At 39.7% G+C, this 16,553-nt stretch overlaps 1 protein-coding gene across 3 annotated transcripts in view; it reads left to right on the top strand.

Moving 5' to 3' along the window:
- Positions 1 to 16,553, top strand: part of ESF1 (ESF1 nucleolar pre-rRNA processing protein homolog) — a 65,790-nt gene that overhangs the window by 18,828 nt on the left and 30,409 nt on the right. The gene's annotated exons all lie outside the window — the stretch shown is intronic.

Consider the following 16,553-nt stretch of genomic DNA (forward strand, 5'->3'; position numbering starts at 1 on the left):
ATTTTTATGTATATCTTAAAGATAAATATGATTTTTGGCAATATTTCAATTATTTTAGCCTCAGTTTGTCTCTAGATGAAAGAATACTGTTAATAACACCATTGCTTAAAAGTTAAGTGTTCTGTATTCATTTAGTTCTGTTTCTTACAACTCATTTGTTTTTGCACTGAGAGTAAAATATGTGTTTTCATAGATTGTTTTTATGGAGGGGGGAGACTAGCATAATTCGATATTGGAGGATAGGTTCTTACAGTAAATTTATCAGGATGTCCATATGTCTCCTACATGTTCTCTAAGAATTCGGTGCTGTGTTTTAACCCATTTGTTTTAAATGTTTGGCTTTTGCGAGAAGTGGTGAAAAGAAAAAATGAAGTTTAGTAGTATTAGCATATGAACAGTGGCTAAGGGACCACAATTAATGTAGCCTGGAGAGGAAGAATCTAAAGTGACTTAATATTTTCAAGTACTTGCATGATAAGTATATAAATGAAGACTTAATCTCAGTTACTACCTCAGAAGTCAGTGTTTCACAAGTGGATAAAAGTTGAATGAAAGGTTTCAAGGTAGTATAAAGGAATTCTCTGTGTTGTTAGAATTGTTCAGTAAAGGCTGCATTAAGGGATTGAGTATCCTTTGTCAGTAAATTTCACAGTAAGGCAGTTTGAACCTACCACTCAGAGATGTGTGAAGAAATTTTTTTACTTGAGGTCCTTGGGTTAATGATTCTAAGAAATGTTGGAGTCTATCTTTTAAATCAAATATGTTGAAATTGTAGCTTAATTCTAATCTTAGGATGAGCTTACTGAATGAAGATATTTTAAATGAATATGTTTTAAATTGAGATACCCAGGTGATATTATAAGAAAGAAGATTTAAAATAAATTTGATTGAAAGTTTTCTATTAAATATTTTAGAGAGATAAAATATTTAATATAGTTTATATAGTGAAAAATACCAAAAAGTGATGCATAGGAAGATTTAAGCAATACAGTTTTCCTAGGATAAACCTCACTTAGTCATGGTGCATTATCCTTCTTTTTATTCCTAGACTCAGTTTAATAATGTTTTGTTAAAGATTTTTGCACCTGTATTAATGAGGAATACTTGCCTATAGTTTCCATTTCTTGCAGTGTCCTTAGCTTAGTGTTATCAGGGCAATGCTGGTAATAAATTAACAACTGTTCCCTCTGATATGTAGCAGTACATTTTTATCTTGACTTTGCTATTTGTGGATGTGATATTAATGTCATGTAAAATATTTTGAAATATAAAATGAAAATTATCATCTGTAATTCCATTTCCCTTATTCAGCCACTGAGTGATTAGATAGATTGTGGTTTAATTTATCATTTCTCTACTGGTGAATATTAAATAATATTTCTAATATTAATCATATTTTAATATTTCTAATCTTTCACTTCAGTAGGCCCATGACGTTGAAAAGAAATGTGATCTAAGGCTGTTACAAATCCCAAAGCCAAAAATATCAGTACTTTCTTAGATCTCTTTACTTTCATCACCAGCCAAGTAATAGGCTTACTCTTTTAGGGTCTTTTACTTATAAAAACAATTTTTTAACAAAGATGCTCCTCCTCCCTCCCCAGCCCCCTATTTTAGAAATGTCAGTGCATGTGAGAACCTGCAAAGACCACAAGGAGAAGCTAATGGCAGTCAGACTCACTCACCAGTCAGTAACATGACTTCCTCACTCACATAGCAACTTGACATATGCTGTGGATCAACCTGTGGTTCTCTCACAAACTGTTGAAACTACCAGTGTCCAAGCCTCAAAATTTAAATCTCAGATGCCAAGCATCTAGAATGTTATAAATAATCTATAGCTTTTTCCATATTTTGAATTATTTTCATAGGATAGCTTCCCAGAAATGGAATTACTAGGAAAGGACACAGACACTTTTTGTGTCTTGAGATTATTACCAAATGCTTTCCAAAGGGGTTGTACCAGTTTTTAGTGCCTTCAACAATGATGAAAGTGCCAGGTTCATGGAATTATCATCAACATTCACAATATAATTTTTGCTCTTAGTTGAACGAATGAAAATTGATATTCTGCTGTATAATGCATTTTTTTAAAGTCTGTAACCGCAGTATTTTTTGAAGGCCCCATATGGGGTATTATTAACCTGTAGATCCTTGGTGTGGTTGTGCACATGAGTAAGTGTGTGCATTTTCTGTGTGTGTGTGAATGTAAGGGGTCTGTTACACACTGACATGTTAGATGAGACAAATGAACTTCTCTTTCAGGATCTCGGTTTACTTATTTGGAAAGGGGGACTAATAATACCTTTCTAGCTTTCCGAGGCAGAGAAGGCAATGGCACCCCACTCCAGTACTCTTGCCTGGAAAAATCCCATGGACGGAGAAGCCTGGCAGGCTGCAGTCCATGGAGTCGCTAAGAGTCGGACACGACTGAGCGACTTCACTTTCACTTTTCACTTTCATGCATTGGAGAAGGAAATGGCAACCCACTCCAGTGTTCTTGCCTGGAGAATCCCAGGGATGGGGGAGCCTGGTGGGCTGCCGTCTGTGGGGTCACACAGAGTCAGACACGACTGAAGTGACTTAGCAGCAGCAGTAGCTTTACGAGGTATTATAAGTGTACTTTCATAGTACAGAGTACTATTCATGTCATAGGTGTATTTTGTTGAATTTGTGTCTTAAGGAATGTATGTTCCCGGTAACAATTATCGTGAACCACAGAACTTTTTTGATGTTATACTTCGGTAAACCACAGAGGGTCAGTATAAGATTGTACTTTATCACACATCAGTTTTCTGTGACTTGAATTTCCCAAATGTTAAACTCTTTAGAAAAATAATAAGTACTCTTAATAATTACTAACACTTGTTGGACTATGGCTTAGCTTGATTTAAAAAAAAATTTAGACTTTAAACTTCCTGTTTTTTTACCTTGGATTGCACCATATAGTGTGCTTCCCAGGTGGCGCTAGTGGTAAAGAACCCACATGCCAGTGCAGGAGACGCAAGACACGCAGGTTCAGTCCCTAGTTCAGGAAGATCCCCTGGAGGAGGGCGTGGCAACCCACTCCATCATTCTTGCCTGGAGAATCCCATGGGCAGAAGAGCATGGTGGGCTACTGTGCATAGGGTTGCAAAGAATTGGACACAACTGAATTGACTTAGCACGCATGCAGTATAATAACATTAGGAGTTTTAATTCCTTAAGAGTAAGTATTAAGAGAGGCAGATAACAGGTACATGGTGTAATAACTAGAATGAACTATATTTTCTGTTGATAGTTTAGTTCCTCATGGAAATGTGAGAATACAATGTTATTAATGTTATAAATAATTTAAAATGTTAAATTATAAGATTTTTAAGGAAAGCTGTAATTCATTGTTTTGATGTGGGGTATTGTTTCCCATCTCAGTGTGTCACTATTAATAGAAAAGTATCCTATCTGACTCATTTTGATGAGTAGATAAGATGGCACATGTAATTAGCATATTAAGCCTTCGTTAATGAACTTGCCTCATTGGGAAATTTGTGATATACATAAAAGTGAAGCATAATGAGTTTTATCTCATATAAATATATAATAACCTCTCCGGTATTAATAGTTCAGTTAATCCGTGTGATAATTTTTTGTTGTAGATAATGCAAGCTGTATATTTTGACCTATGACATTTCATCCAGAATATGAACAGACGTGTCATAATGACATGTTTCTTTGTCTGTCATCTTAAAGGAGATTGTTACTGTTGAATCGCTGAGTCATGTCAAACTTTTTTTGCAACCCCAGGTGCCTGTAGCCTGCCAGGCACCTCTGTCCATGGGATTTCCCAGGCAAGAATACTGGCAAGTTCCAGGTGCCATTTCCTTCTCCAAGGTATCTTCGCGACCTGGGAATCGAACTCATGTATGTTGCATTGGCAGGCAGCTTCTTTACCACCGAGCCACCTGGGAAGCCAGTATATTAATGCTCACCTGTTGCTAAGCATTCACTTTTATTTGGCCTAGATTGACAGGGAAATAGATGTTTGCAAGACTAGGCATGTGTGTGTGCTCAGTCACTGAGTCATGTCCGACTCTTTGCAGCCCCATGGACTGTAGCCCGCCAGGCTCCTCCATCTATGGAATTTTCCAGGCGAGAAATACTGAAGTGGGTTGACATTTCCTCCTTCAGTCTTCCCAAACAAGGGATTGAACCTGTGTTTCTGTGTCTCTTGAATTGACAGGTGGAGTCTTTACCACTGAGCCACCTGGGAATCCCTAAAGGAGATTAGATATGATTAAATGTCCTCTGTTTCTTAGTTACCTGCTGATTAATAGACACTGGTGAAAGGACATCTAGTCTTTTTTCTATTCAGCTTTTTCAGTGCCTAAGCTTTCCTTCAAATACTTACTAAGCATATGCCAAGAACCATTCTAGATACCATTTGTATGAGCAAAACATACAAATCCTTGACTTCTTAAAGCTTATATTCTGGTTAAGGGGAGACAGATAAGTCTTTGGTAGGAAAATATTTAGAAAGTAGAAGGCTTCCCAGGTGGCTCCATGGTAAAGAATCTGCTGGCCAATGCAGGAGACACAGGTTTGATGTTTTGGTTGGGAAGATCCTTTGGAGAAGGAAATGGCAACCCACTCCAATATTTCTTGCCTGGAAAATTCCATAGACAGAGGAGCCTGGTGGGCTACATACCATGGGGTCACAGAGTCAAAAATGACTGAGCAACTAAACAGCAGCAAAAGGAAGTAGAGGTCAGGGGTGAACCATGAGAGAAGAGTGTGCAAGCAGAGGGGTGACAAGTGACTGGCTTTGACGCTGTTTGAGGAGCACATGGAGAGCAGTGTGACCACAGGGAGGGCGTGAAGGAGAGAACAATGGACGCGGTCAGAGGTAACAGGGCCAAGTGAGAAGGTCTTGCAGGCCAGTTTTAGGCCTTGGATGTCTTCACTGAGTGAGATGAGAAGCCATTGGAGTGTTTGAACTAAGGAGCAGTAAAATCTGACTTGGGTTTTTTTTCCAACTTTATTGAGATATAATAGACATATGTTACTTTGTGAGTTTAAGGTATACAGCATAAATCTTTGTTTCTGGTATCTGTTCTTTATCCTTCGTACTTCCTTTTCCCCATCTTTATCCTGTCTCCCTTTCTGTATTCAGTGACCCAGTGGGAAGTGTAAACAGACTGTGGCTATGGTATTATTCATTATTTAGAAATAAAATGTTTTTGAATTAGTTGGGCATTCATTTTACTAGGCAGCCCGGCTTCAAACAGTTTAATTTTTAGACTTCTCAAAACCTGTTCACTATTTACTTTTGGCTATGTGTCTATTTCCATTTATTGCCAGTATATCCATTATTTGAGATATAGTCACAAAAAAATGTTTTTTTGGTCAGAACTTTTAAAATAACCAGATGTTTAAAATTTTGAGTTCATTGTAGAGGAGAGCATTAAACGGAAAACTGAACTTCAAATAAGCTGAAAAGAGTTTGCATTTTGCTTCATACTTTGGTCAGGGGGAGGAAACCAGTTTGCAGTGCACTATTGTTTACTTGGCCACAGCTAGTAGATGGCTCAAATTTTAAAACTTAGGTGTATACTCCTTCTGTAAATCATCTAGTTAACAGATTGACTGTAAGGGCCTTGTAAGGTAATAAGCTGAAACTTCTTGCTGTGCAAAAAGAAAAAAGAAACCAATAAACATTTGAATCATTTGTGGAATGTGTTGTAAAAATGAGAAGCAGCTAAAGTTTATCTGAAAAAACAGTGCTAGCACATTTTCTCCGTAGAGTTGCCAGTAAATTTCTTAGAATTTCCTGGATTATTTTAAAGATAATTTTCTCTGTTGAGATTTAAGTTTTTAAAAAGTTTTCCAGGAAGCTTTAAAAAAAAATGTAAAGCAAAACTGAAGATATTTTTATAACAACACTGTTTTCAGAAAGTGCTCAAGATTCTCATACGTTTAGAAGTTTTAGGTTAAGTGGTCTGCTATTTTAGGATCCCAGTTAAGTATGTAAATCAATAAGGGCCTCTGGTTGCCAGCAGCTAGGCCATTGCTCTTCATGTGGTCCTTCCCTCTGCATGTGTATCACGCCAGCTGCGCTGTTTGCATCTGCAGCCACGAGTTCCAGACAGTAGTACTTTTTTGGACTTTGCCTTAGATTTATAATCTGCCTGAAGTTGGTTCAAGAGCAGAAAGTGTGTTTCATGTATTGTTTTCCCACAGCTATGCTGATTTGTTTGAAGTTGTGAATTCTTTGGTCTTTAAAGCAGAGCTTTTGCTTTTTCTGTTTGAGGTTGTCCCACGTCATCATTCTATATCCTAACTGCCTGGCTAGCAAACTGTCGTTTTTCTCACACATGTTCCATATGTTATTTTGACAGAATTCACTCAGACCGCTTTCAGCAGTTTCATTATTGCTCTTCTTCTTTTTTTTTTTGTCCCCCTAAAATTGAAAAGCCATATATCCTTATGCTACTTTAACACATTCGGGTTTTTCCCCAATTTTTTTGTGATAAAATACACATAGCATAAGCTTTACCATCTTAGGTGTGTTTAAGTGTATAGTTCAGTGGTATTAAGAACATTCATACTATTGTGCAGCCATCATGACCATCCATTTCCAGAAGCATTTATGAAACTACATCTCTGTATCCATTAAACAACTCTTCATTGGCCCTCCCCCAACCCCTGGAAACCACCATTCTACTTTCTGTCTCTCTGATGATTTTGGCTTCTGTAAATATCTCATATAAATGGAATCCTAAAGTATTTATCTTTCTGTCACTGGCTTATTTCAGTTAGCAGAATGTCCTCAAGGTTCATCTGTGCTGTGGTGTAAGTCTGAATTTCCTTCCTTCCTTCTTAAGGCTGAATAACATCCCATGGCATGTATGTATGTGCATACACTTTGCTTCTCCAGTTCATCCATTGATGGACTGGAGGCCATCCAACAGAGGCCTCTGTCACCCCTTTTCCCTCCTGCCGTCAATCTTTCCCAGCATCAGGGTCTTTTCCAATGAATCGGCTCTTCACGTCAGGTGGCCAGAATATTGAAACTTCAGCATCAATCCTTCCAATGAATATTTAGGGTTGATTTCCTTTAGGATTGACTGATTTGATCTCCTTGCAGTCCAAGGGACTCTCAACGGTCTTCTCCACCACAATTCACCAAGATCTAAGCATCATCAGCTTAGATTGTCATAAAGTATATTTCACTATAGGTTACTGTTACTCCTTCTTTCTGTGGAGGCATAGAGAGATTTAAAAATATTTTTAAAGTAATTTATTTGGATGCATAATTCTGAGCCAGAAGCACAGACTTCTCAGCGTGAGGGAACATTTTGGTCCATGGCCAGGATCACATGTGTGACGATGTCTAAGAAGCCTGTCTTCTGAGAAGCCTTCTTCTGTTTAGTAAGGTTTCTGCTCTGAAGGTTTCAAAAAAAAAAAAAGGGCAAGGAAAAGCTTTTGTGTATTTGCTGTTGAACACTGCAGGTTTCTAGGCATACGTGTTGTTAATTAGTGTTACAAAATTCTGATATCTTTTTGGACACAAAGAATGCTTGACCTGTCATAAATTAGTAGATTTCTGTCAATAGAGAATCCCTAAGAATTGCAACAACAGTGGCTTATAAAAGCAGCCATGGATATAAATCGAAGTCCTAAATTTTCTAAATTTCAATGTTACTTTCATTCTCTATTAACTCTTATTCTATAATTTTTTCAATGTTGCAGTAGAAGACATTGCCAGTGAAATAAGATCTGGGGTAATTGCAAATATTAGAAACGTTGAAAGAGTAAACCTTCAGTGATACTCTGCTTCAGAGATTCCCACCCAGCATACCGCCTGTGAGTTGCTGATTTGCTCAAGGATTGATCCCGTTCTCCTTGAGGCCACCCAGAGACCCCAGCTTCGTTTCCTCCTCTGGTTGTCACTCCCGTTTACTCCATTGTGCCCTACAGCATTATTCTTTGTATCTGTCATCATTGGAAAAAGGTTAGGAATACACTGCTTTCCTAATAGTTATTTGGGAAGTCTTTTTAACAGTAGTCTAGTCAGAATTACAGTTTACTTACATAAACTCATCCCAGTAAAGGTAGAAGAAAATGCTTAAGAGTGCAGCAGCAAGAAAAATCTAGCTTATTAAAAGCTAGTGAGGCCAAAGTGCTTTTCATTTCTTTTCATTTTTCTTAAAGATGGGGTTTTTTGGTTTAATTGATTTAGAAATGCTATTTTGGTTGTACTGCAGCCTCAAAATGCCCTTATGTTAGTAGCTTCTGTAGTCTCTCCCAGGGAGGAAAACAGACACCTGAGTTTCAGGCCATTAGTTTATAGGTGAATTGTTAAAACAGTGTATAGAATGGGACCTTCTTATAATGAAGTTTGGGATAATATTAGTAGTTTACTGTGATCATGGAAAGATCACAGAGGGCTTACATCAGAAAATCTGAGTGTAAGTACCTATTATTTTGATGGGAATTAAATGAGAGAGGTTAGTGAAAGCCAGTTTATCAGCACGTAGTTGTCAAAGAGTGAACATTCACACACACACACCCTTTTTTTTTACACTTTAATGTGGGGAAGAAGAACGTAGACACAAAAGGTAAACAGTGTATGTATACAGTTAAAGGAAAAAAGTTAAATGAATACCTGTGTATCCAGCTTAAGAAAGAACATCACCAATGTCTGCAGTCCCTGTTACACCCTCCTCCTTCTCCCAGAAGAAAATATGAAACTGCATTCCACGTTAACCATTCCCCTTTTCTATATAGTAGTTTTACCACTCATGCATGTATCCTAAAGTCTTTACTCAGTTTTATTAATTTTGAAGTTTATAAAAGCATCCTCTGTGTATTTTTCTGTCATTTCTTTTTGCTGTTAATATTTTATTTTTGAGAGTTATCCATAATCCATATGTGAGGACTGCTGCTGCGTCACTTCAGTCGTGTCCGACTCTGTGCAACCCCATAGACGGCAGCCCACCAGGCTCCCCCGTCCCTGGGATTCTCCAGGCAAGAACACTGGAGTGGGTTGCCATTTCCTTCTCCAATGCATGAAAGTGAAAAGAGAAAGTGAAGTCGCTCAGTCGTGTCCGACTCTTAGCGACCCCAAGGGCTGCAGCCTACCAGGCTCCTCCGTCCATGGGATTTTCCAGGCAAGAGTACTGGAGCGGGGTGCCATTGCCTTCTCCGTATGTGAGGACATGGTCCATTAATTTTCACTGCTATATAGAATTTCTTTATAGATATATCGTATCTGTTCTGTTGCTGGCTATTGCGGTATTTTGCTCTTAAAAGCAGTGTCTTTGTGAATATTCTTGGACTTGTCACCAAGGTATATATAGAACTTGTTGGATATGTGTCAGATTTCTTGGTTGTGTAGCATACTCACAATTACCTTAACAAGGTCATGGGCTGGATTGTTTTCCTGGGTGCTTATAGCATTTTACTCTAACTGGTAGTGTGAGATTGCACAGCTCTTTATTCTCACTGTTAATTGATAATTGTCAGGTGATTTTTTTCCAATTGAGTATATAAGTAATGGTGTTTCATTATGGTTTTAATTTGTGTATTAGGCTCAAAAATTAGTTGAGCTCCTGCCGTGTGTGCCAAACTCTTCTCTAATAGCACGAAACAAAACAGACGAAGATCTAGGCCGTTGTGGAGTCCTCCATTTTAGTGTGTGCATTGAGGGAGAGCAGGGAGGAATGGAATTAGTAAACTAGTAAATGGGTAAAATAATCAGATGATGGTTAAGGGCTGTGGAAGTAAAAGGATAAGACCTGGATAGGGCATAGGAAGTTCAGGGGTGGGAGTGGGTAACAATGTGAACAGGACAGTCAGGGAAGGCTTCACTGAGAAAGTGACATTTGTACAAAGAGCTAATGGAAAGTATGTTGTACCTTATGTGTTATCCTGGGAAAGGACATTTCAGGCAGAGGAAGCAATAAATGCAAAAACCCTGAGGGGAAAGCATTTCTGATTTGTTCAGGAATAATGAGGCAGAATGAGCCAGGGAGTGGATAGTAGTAGAAGGTGAGGGCAGAGAGGTGGCCAGATCACAAAGGGCCTCTGATGGTCTTTTTTTTTTTTTGCTTTTTATTTATTTATTTTATTTTATTTTATTTTTAAACTTTACATAATTGTATTAGTTTTGCCAAATATCAAAATGAATCTGCCACAGGTATACATGTGTTCCCCATCCTGAACCCTCCTCCCTCCCCATACCATCCCTCTGGGTCGTCCCAGTGCACTAGCCCCAAGCATCCAGTATCGTGCATTGAACCTGGACTGGCATCTCGTTTCATACATGATATTTTACATGTTTCAATGCCATTCTCCCAAATCTTCCCACCCTCTCCCTCTCCCACAGAGTCCATAAGACTGTTCCATTCATCAGTGTCTCTTTTGCTGTCTCGTACACAGGGTTATTGTTATCATCTTTCTAAATTCCATATATATGCGTTAGTATACTGTATTGGTGTTTTTCCTTCTGGCTTCCTTCTGGCTTACTTCACTCTGTATAATAGGCTCCAGTTTCATCCACCTCATTAGAACTGATTCAAGTGAATTCTTTTTAATGGCTGAGTAATACTCCATTGTGTATATGTACCACAGCTTTCTTATCCATTCATCTGCTGATGGACATCTAGGTTGCTTCCATGTCCTGGCTATTATAAACAGTGCTGCGATGAACATTGGGGTACATGTGTCTCTTTCCCTTCTGGTTTCCTCAGTGTGTATGCCAAGTAGTGGGATTGCTGGATCATAAGGCAGTTCTATTTCCAGTTTTTTAAGGAATCTCCACACTGTTCTCCATAGTGGCTGATGGTCTTTCTCTTGGACTGGAAAGGCAATGGGAAATGGAGATGATGTGGCCTGACATGTTTTTAAAGGATTGCTCAGACATTTGCCTAATTACTGATGAAGAAACCATTTTTTTCCTGCTTTCTTACCTGTGAAATATCTATTCATATCTTTTGATACCATTTTTAGTGTAGTGTTCTTTGTGCTTTCGTGATTCTTAGGAGTTCTTCCTGTATTTGGCGTTCTTCTATATTTTGGGCTCATCTTTTATCAGTGGTATATTTTGTGCATAACGTTTTCTAGTTGGTTTATTCCTTTTTATTTCCCCTATAATGTTCTTTGAAGAACAAAAGTGGTATAGGCAAATATACTAAATGTGTCCTTTTATTCTTATGAACCTCTAGTTCATGTGAGTTCATTAATTACAGTCTTTGGATTCAGTTCAGTTCAGTCGCTCAGTCGTGTCTGACTCTTTGCGACCCCATGAATCGCAGCACGCCAGGCCTCCCTGTCCATCACCAACTCCCGGAGTTCATTCAAACTCATGTCCATCGAGTTGGTGATGCCATCTAGCCATCTTATCCTCTGTCGTCCCCTTCTCCTCCTGCCCCCAATCCCTCCCAGCATCTGAGTCTTTTCCAATGAGTCAACTCTTCGCATGAGGTGGCCAAAGTACTGGAGTTTCAGCTTTAGCATCATTCCTTCCAAAGAAATCCCAGGGCTGATCTCCTTTAGAATGGACTGGTTGGATCTCCTTGCAGTCCAAGGGACTCTCAAGAGTCTTCTCCAACACCACAGTTCAAGAGCATCAATTCTTCTGCACTCAGCTTTCTTCACAGTCCAACTCTCACATCCATACATGACCTCTGGAAAAACCATAGCCTTGACTAGCCGGACCTTTATTGGCAAACTAATGTCTCTGCTTTTCAGTGTGCTGTCTAGGTTGGTCATAACTTTTCTTCCAAGGAGTAAGCGTCTTTTAATTTCATGGCTGCAGTCACCATCTGCAGTGATTTTGGAGCCCAAAAAAGTAAAGTCTGACACTATTTCCACTGTTTCCCCATCTATTTCCCATGAAGTGATGGGACCGGATGCCGTGATCTTCATTTTCTGAATGTTGAGCTTTAAGCCAACTTTTTCACTCTCTTCTTTCACCTTCATCAAGAGGCTTTTTAGTTCCTCTTCACTTTCTGCCGTAAGGGTGGTGTCATCTGCATATCTGAGGTTATTGATATTTCTCCCGGCAATCTTGATTCCAGCTTGTGCTTCTTCCAGCCCAGCATTTCTCATGATGTACTCTGCATAAGTTAAATAAGCAGGGTGACAATATACAGCCTTGATGTACTCCTTTTCCTATTTGGAAGCAGTCTGTTGTTCCATGTCCAGTTCTGACTGTTGCTTCCTGACCTGCATATAGGTTTCTCAAGAGGCAGGTCAGGTGGTCTGGTATTCCCATGTCTTGAAGAATTTTCCACAGTTTATTGTGATCCACACAGTCAAAGGCTTTGGCATAGTCAATAAAGCAGAAATAGATGTTTTTCTGGAACTCTCTTGCTTTTTCCATGATCCAGCGGATGTTGGCAATTTGATCTCTGGTTCCTCTGCCTTTTCTGAAACCAGCTTGAACATCTGGAAGTTTATGGTTCACTTATTGCTGAAGCCTGGCTTGGAGAATTTTAAGCATTACTTTACTAGCGTGTGAAATGAGTGCAATTGTGCAGTAGTTTGAGCATTCTTTGGCATTGCCTTACTTTGGGGTTGGAATGAAAACTGACCTTTTCCAGTTCTGTGGCCACTGCTGAGTTTTCCAAATTTGCTGGCATATTGAGTGCAGCACTTTCACAGCATCATCTTTCACAATTTGAAATAGCTCAACTGGAATTCCATCACCTCCACTAGCTTTGTTCATAGTGATGCTTTCTAAGGCCCACTTGACTTCACATTCCAGGATGTCTGGCTCTAGGTGAGTGATCACACCATCGTGCTTATCTGGGTCGTGAAGATCTTTTTTGTACAGTTCTTCTGTGTTTTCCTGCCACCTCTTCTTAATATCTTCTGCTTCTGTTAGGTCCATTTCTGTCTTTTATGGAGCCCATCTTTGGATTAGGACACTCTTATCATTGATCCAGCATGACTCTCTTTTGTTTATTTTTAGTAAATAATAAGTGAAAACACTACAAAAACTAGAATTGTGCAACAACTTAAATCCATCCATTTGATCTCTCCTGCTTCTTATTACCTAAGAATAACCATCATCCAGATTTCAGCATTCACTCCTTTGCTCTCCGTTGTATATGTTTTCATCTCATTAAGAAGCACAAGCTGCAATCAAGATTGTTGGGAGAGATATCAATAAACTCAGATATGCAGATGATAACACCCTTATGGCAGAAAGTGAAGAGGAACTAAATAGCCTCTTGAGGAGACTGAAAAAGTTGGCTTAAAGCTCAACTTTCAGAAAACTAAGATCATGGCATCCAGTCCCATCACTTCATGGCAAATAGATGGGGAAACAGTGGAAATAGTGTCAGACTTTACTTTTTTGGGCTCCAAAATCACTGCAGATGGTGATTGCAGCCATGAAATTAAAAGATGCTTACTCCTTGGAAGGAAAGTTATGACCAACCTAGACAGCATATTCAAAAGCAGAGACATTACTTTGCCAACAGAGGTTTGTCTAGTCAAGGCTATGGTTTTTCCTGTGGTCATGTATGGATGTGAGAGTTGGACTGTGAAGAAGGCTGAGCACCAAAGAATGGATGCTTTTGAACTGTGGTGTTGGAGAAGACTCTAGAGAGTCCCTTGGACTGCAAGGAGATCCAACCAGTCCATCCTAAAGGAGATTGGTCCTGGGTGTTCTTTGCTAAAGCTGAAACTCCAGTACTTTGGCCACCTCATGCGAAGAGTTGACTCATTGGAAAAGATTCTGATGCTGGGAGGGATTGGGGGCAGGAGGAGAAGGGGACGATAGAGGATGAGATGGCTGGATGGCATCACCGACTCGATGGACATGAGTTTGAATGAACTCCGGGAGTTGGTGATGGACAGGGAGGCCTGGCGTGCTGCGATTCATGGGGTCGCAAAGAGTCGGACACGACTGAGAGACTGAACTAACTAACTAAAAAGTATGGGTGCATATAAAGAATGAAGTACTGATGCATGCTATAAAGTGAATGAACCTTGAAAGTACTATGCTGAGTGAAAGAAGCCAGTCACAAAGTGGCATAGATTTTGTATTAAATATCCAGCACAAACCATAGAGATTAGTGGTTGAGGGGTGGGCGGTGTTGAAGTGTCTTGTATGCTTCAACCTGAAGAGAGGGACTTGAACTCTCAACCTGATGGAACCTGAAGAAAGAAAGGTTCCTTTTTGAGAAGAATTAGATGTTCTAAAATTGACCGTGGTGATGGTTCTGCATATCTGTCAGTGCACTAAAAACCACTGAATTATATTCTTTAAATGGCTGAATTCTGTGGTAAAGCTCTTAAGTTTATTAATATTGGTGTGGAGGGTGGATTTGTATCATTTGGGACTGATTTTTGACTTAAGTGCTTGATTCATCAAGAGTTGGTTTTTTTGGGTTTTTTTTTTTATGATATAAGGTAGGAATTCAATTTCAACTTCTTCTGCATGGCAGATCTTTTAAATTCTTTTTATAGAATAAATCTCTCCTTACCCCCAGAACTCAGACATACCACCTCTTTCAGGTACCAGAGTTTCAAACCTGTAAGGATCTATTGATTGGGTCCCTGATTTATATTGGTCAGTAAGTTACTCTGCCTAAGCCTGGGCCACTAACACTTCCTAAAACTGGATAGAGAGCTTTACTGATTCACACACCCGCCTTTGCCCTAGGCCAGTTGGTGACTGCTCTGTGAGGAAACCAAATGCCCCCACCACCATGAGCAGCGAGTGCTGGAAAGTGCTGCCCTGTGCAGACCCTTCAGGGGAGAGCCAGGCTGCAGTTAGAGCAAGAAGATGCAGAAAATCTGCAGAGATGCAGTGTTTGGGTTTTTGCTGATGATGTACCACAAATTCCGGAGAACTCAGTGATAGAGAATTGAAGGGAGAGGGAGATGTGACAGATGAGTGGGTGTGTGGGTAACTTCTGAGAATTAGACTGTGGTGAGGCTGTGAGTGTTGAGAATTAGGGAGGGAAGAGTATCTGCTGTTGCCATGGATGCACCAACCTTGTTGTTCTGTCGCTCAGTCATGTCTGACTCTTTGAGACCCCTTGGACTGCAGCAGGCCAGGCTTCCCTGTCCTTCACCATCTCCTGAGTTTGCTTAAACTCATGTCCATCAAGTCAGTGATGCCATCCAAACATCTCATCCTCTGTTGTCCCCTTCTCCTGCCTTCAGTCTTTCCCAGCATCAAGGCTTTTTCCAGTGAGTCGGCTCTTTGCATCAGTTGGCCAAAGAGTTGGAGCTTCAGCTTCAGCCTCAGACCTTCCAATGAATATTCAGGGTTGGTTTGCTTTAGGATTGACTGGTTTGGTGTCCTTGCAGTCCAAGGGACTCTCAAGAGTCTTCTCCAACACCACAGTTCAAAGGCATCAATTCTTCAGTGCTTAGCCTTTTTTATTGTCCAGCTCTCACACCCATACATGATTACTGGAAAACCATAGCTTTGACGATATGCCAACCTGCGGCCGCTGCTGCTAAGTTGCTTCAGTCGTGTCTGACTTTGTGTGACCCCATAGACGGCAGGCAGCCCACCAGGCTCCGCCGTCCCTGGGATTCTCCAGGCAAGAACACTGGAGTGGGTTGCCATTTCCTTCTCCAGTGCATGAAAGTGAAAAGCGAAAGTGAAGTCGCTCAGTCATATCCGACTCTTGGCGAGCCCATGGACTGCAGTCTACTAGGCTCCTCTGTCCGTGGGATTTTCCAGGCAAGAGTACTGGAGTGGGGTGCCATTGCCTTCTCCATATGCCAACCTAGTCACCTCCTTATCCTTTTCTAGGGAGGGGCATATTTACTTTACATTCACGGCTTCCCCTTGACTCCTCTTGATGTGAGGATGCCTTTACAAGTGAGGCCAGTGTAACTAAAGAATATACTGTTTTAATCCCAGGGCCCAGGGGCCCGCTTCTGAACCCTTGTCATGGAAAGAGTTGACTGTATTCCAAGTGCTATCTTTGTTTCTGGCTTTTAAAATACTTTAGTATTCTAGAGTTTCACTATGGTATGTATCTAAGTCATTTTTTGCTTGGTAGCTTTAATCTTGCTTAGAATTAATTGGATAACCAGAATTATTCCAAAAACTTCTCAGCCCTTTTCTCTTAAAATATCCGTCATCTTTATTTTCTCCTTCTGAGAATCCCATTTGATTTGTGTGGTACGTTCTCATTCTGAATCTAACTCATGGCTTCCATACCTTTGAGTCTGTTGTGCAGCGTGCTAGGTAATTTCTTCAGTTCTTTCTTTCAGTTCATTAATTTTTTCTTTACCTCTGTCTGCTGTTTATCTTGGTTGACTTTATAATTTCAGTTGTTTTTCATTTCTGGAAATTTTTTCCTTCTCTAATCTGTCTTATACCTTTAATAATCTTATCTTTTAATTTCTTTTGTTTCTCTAAACTGTGCTGACTTTATATTCTGTATAATTCCAAAATCTTTAGCCTTTGTAGGTCTGACTTGTTTCCGTTTACTCTGGTTCATATTGAATTTTTATTATGGTCTCATTGTTCCTGAATCTTTTTTTACCTATGGGAATTCTCAAAGGCCTGAGTCAAAAAAACATGCTTCTTTTAG

Source organism: Bos indicus x Bos taurus, chromosome 13, assembly GCF_003369695.1.
Source record: "Bos indicus x Bos taurus breed Angus x Brahman F1 hybrid chromosome 13, Bos_hybrid_MaternalHap_v2.0, whole genome shotgun sequence".
Taxonomy (NCBI): domain Eukaryota; kingdom Metazoa; phylum Chordata; class Mammalia; order Artiodactyla; family Bovidae; genus Bos; species Bos indicus x Bos taurus.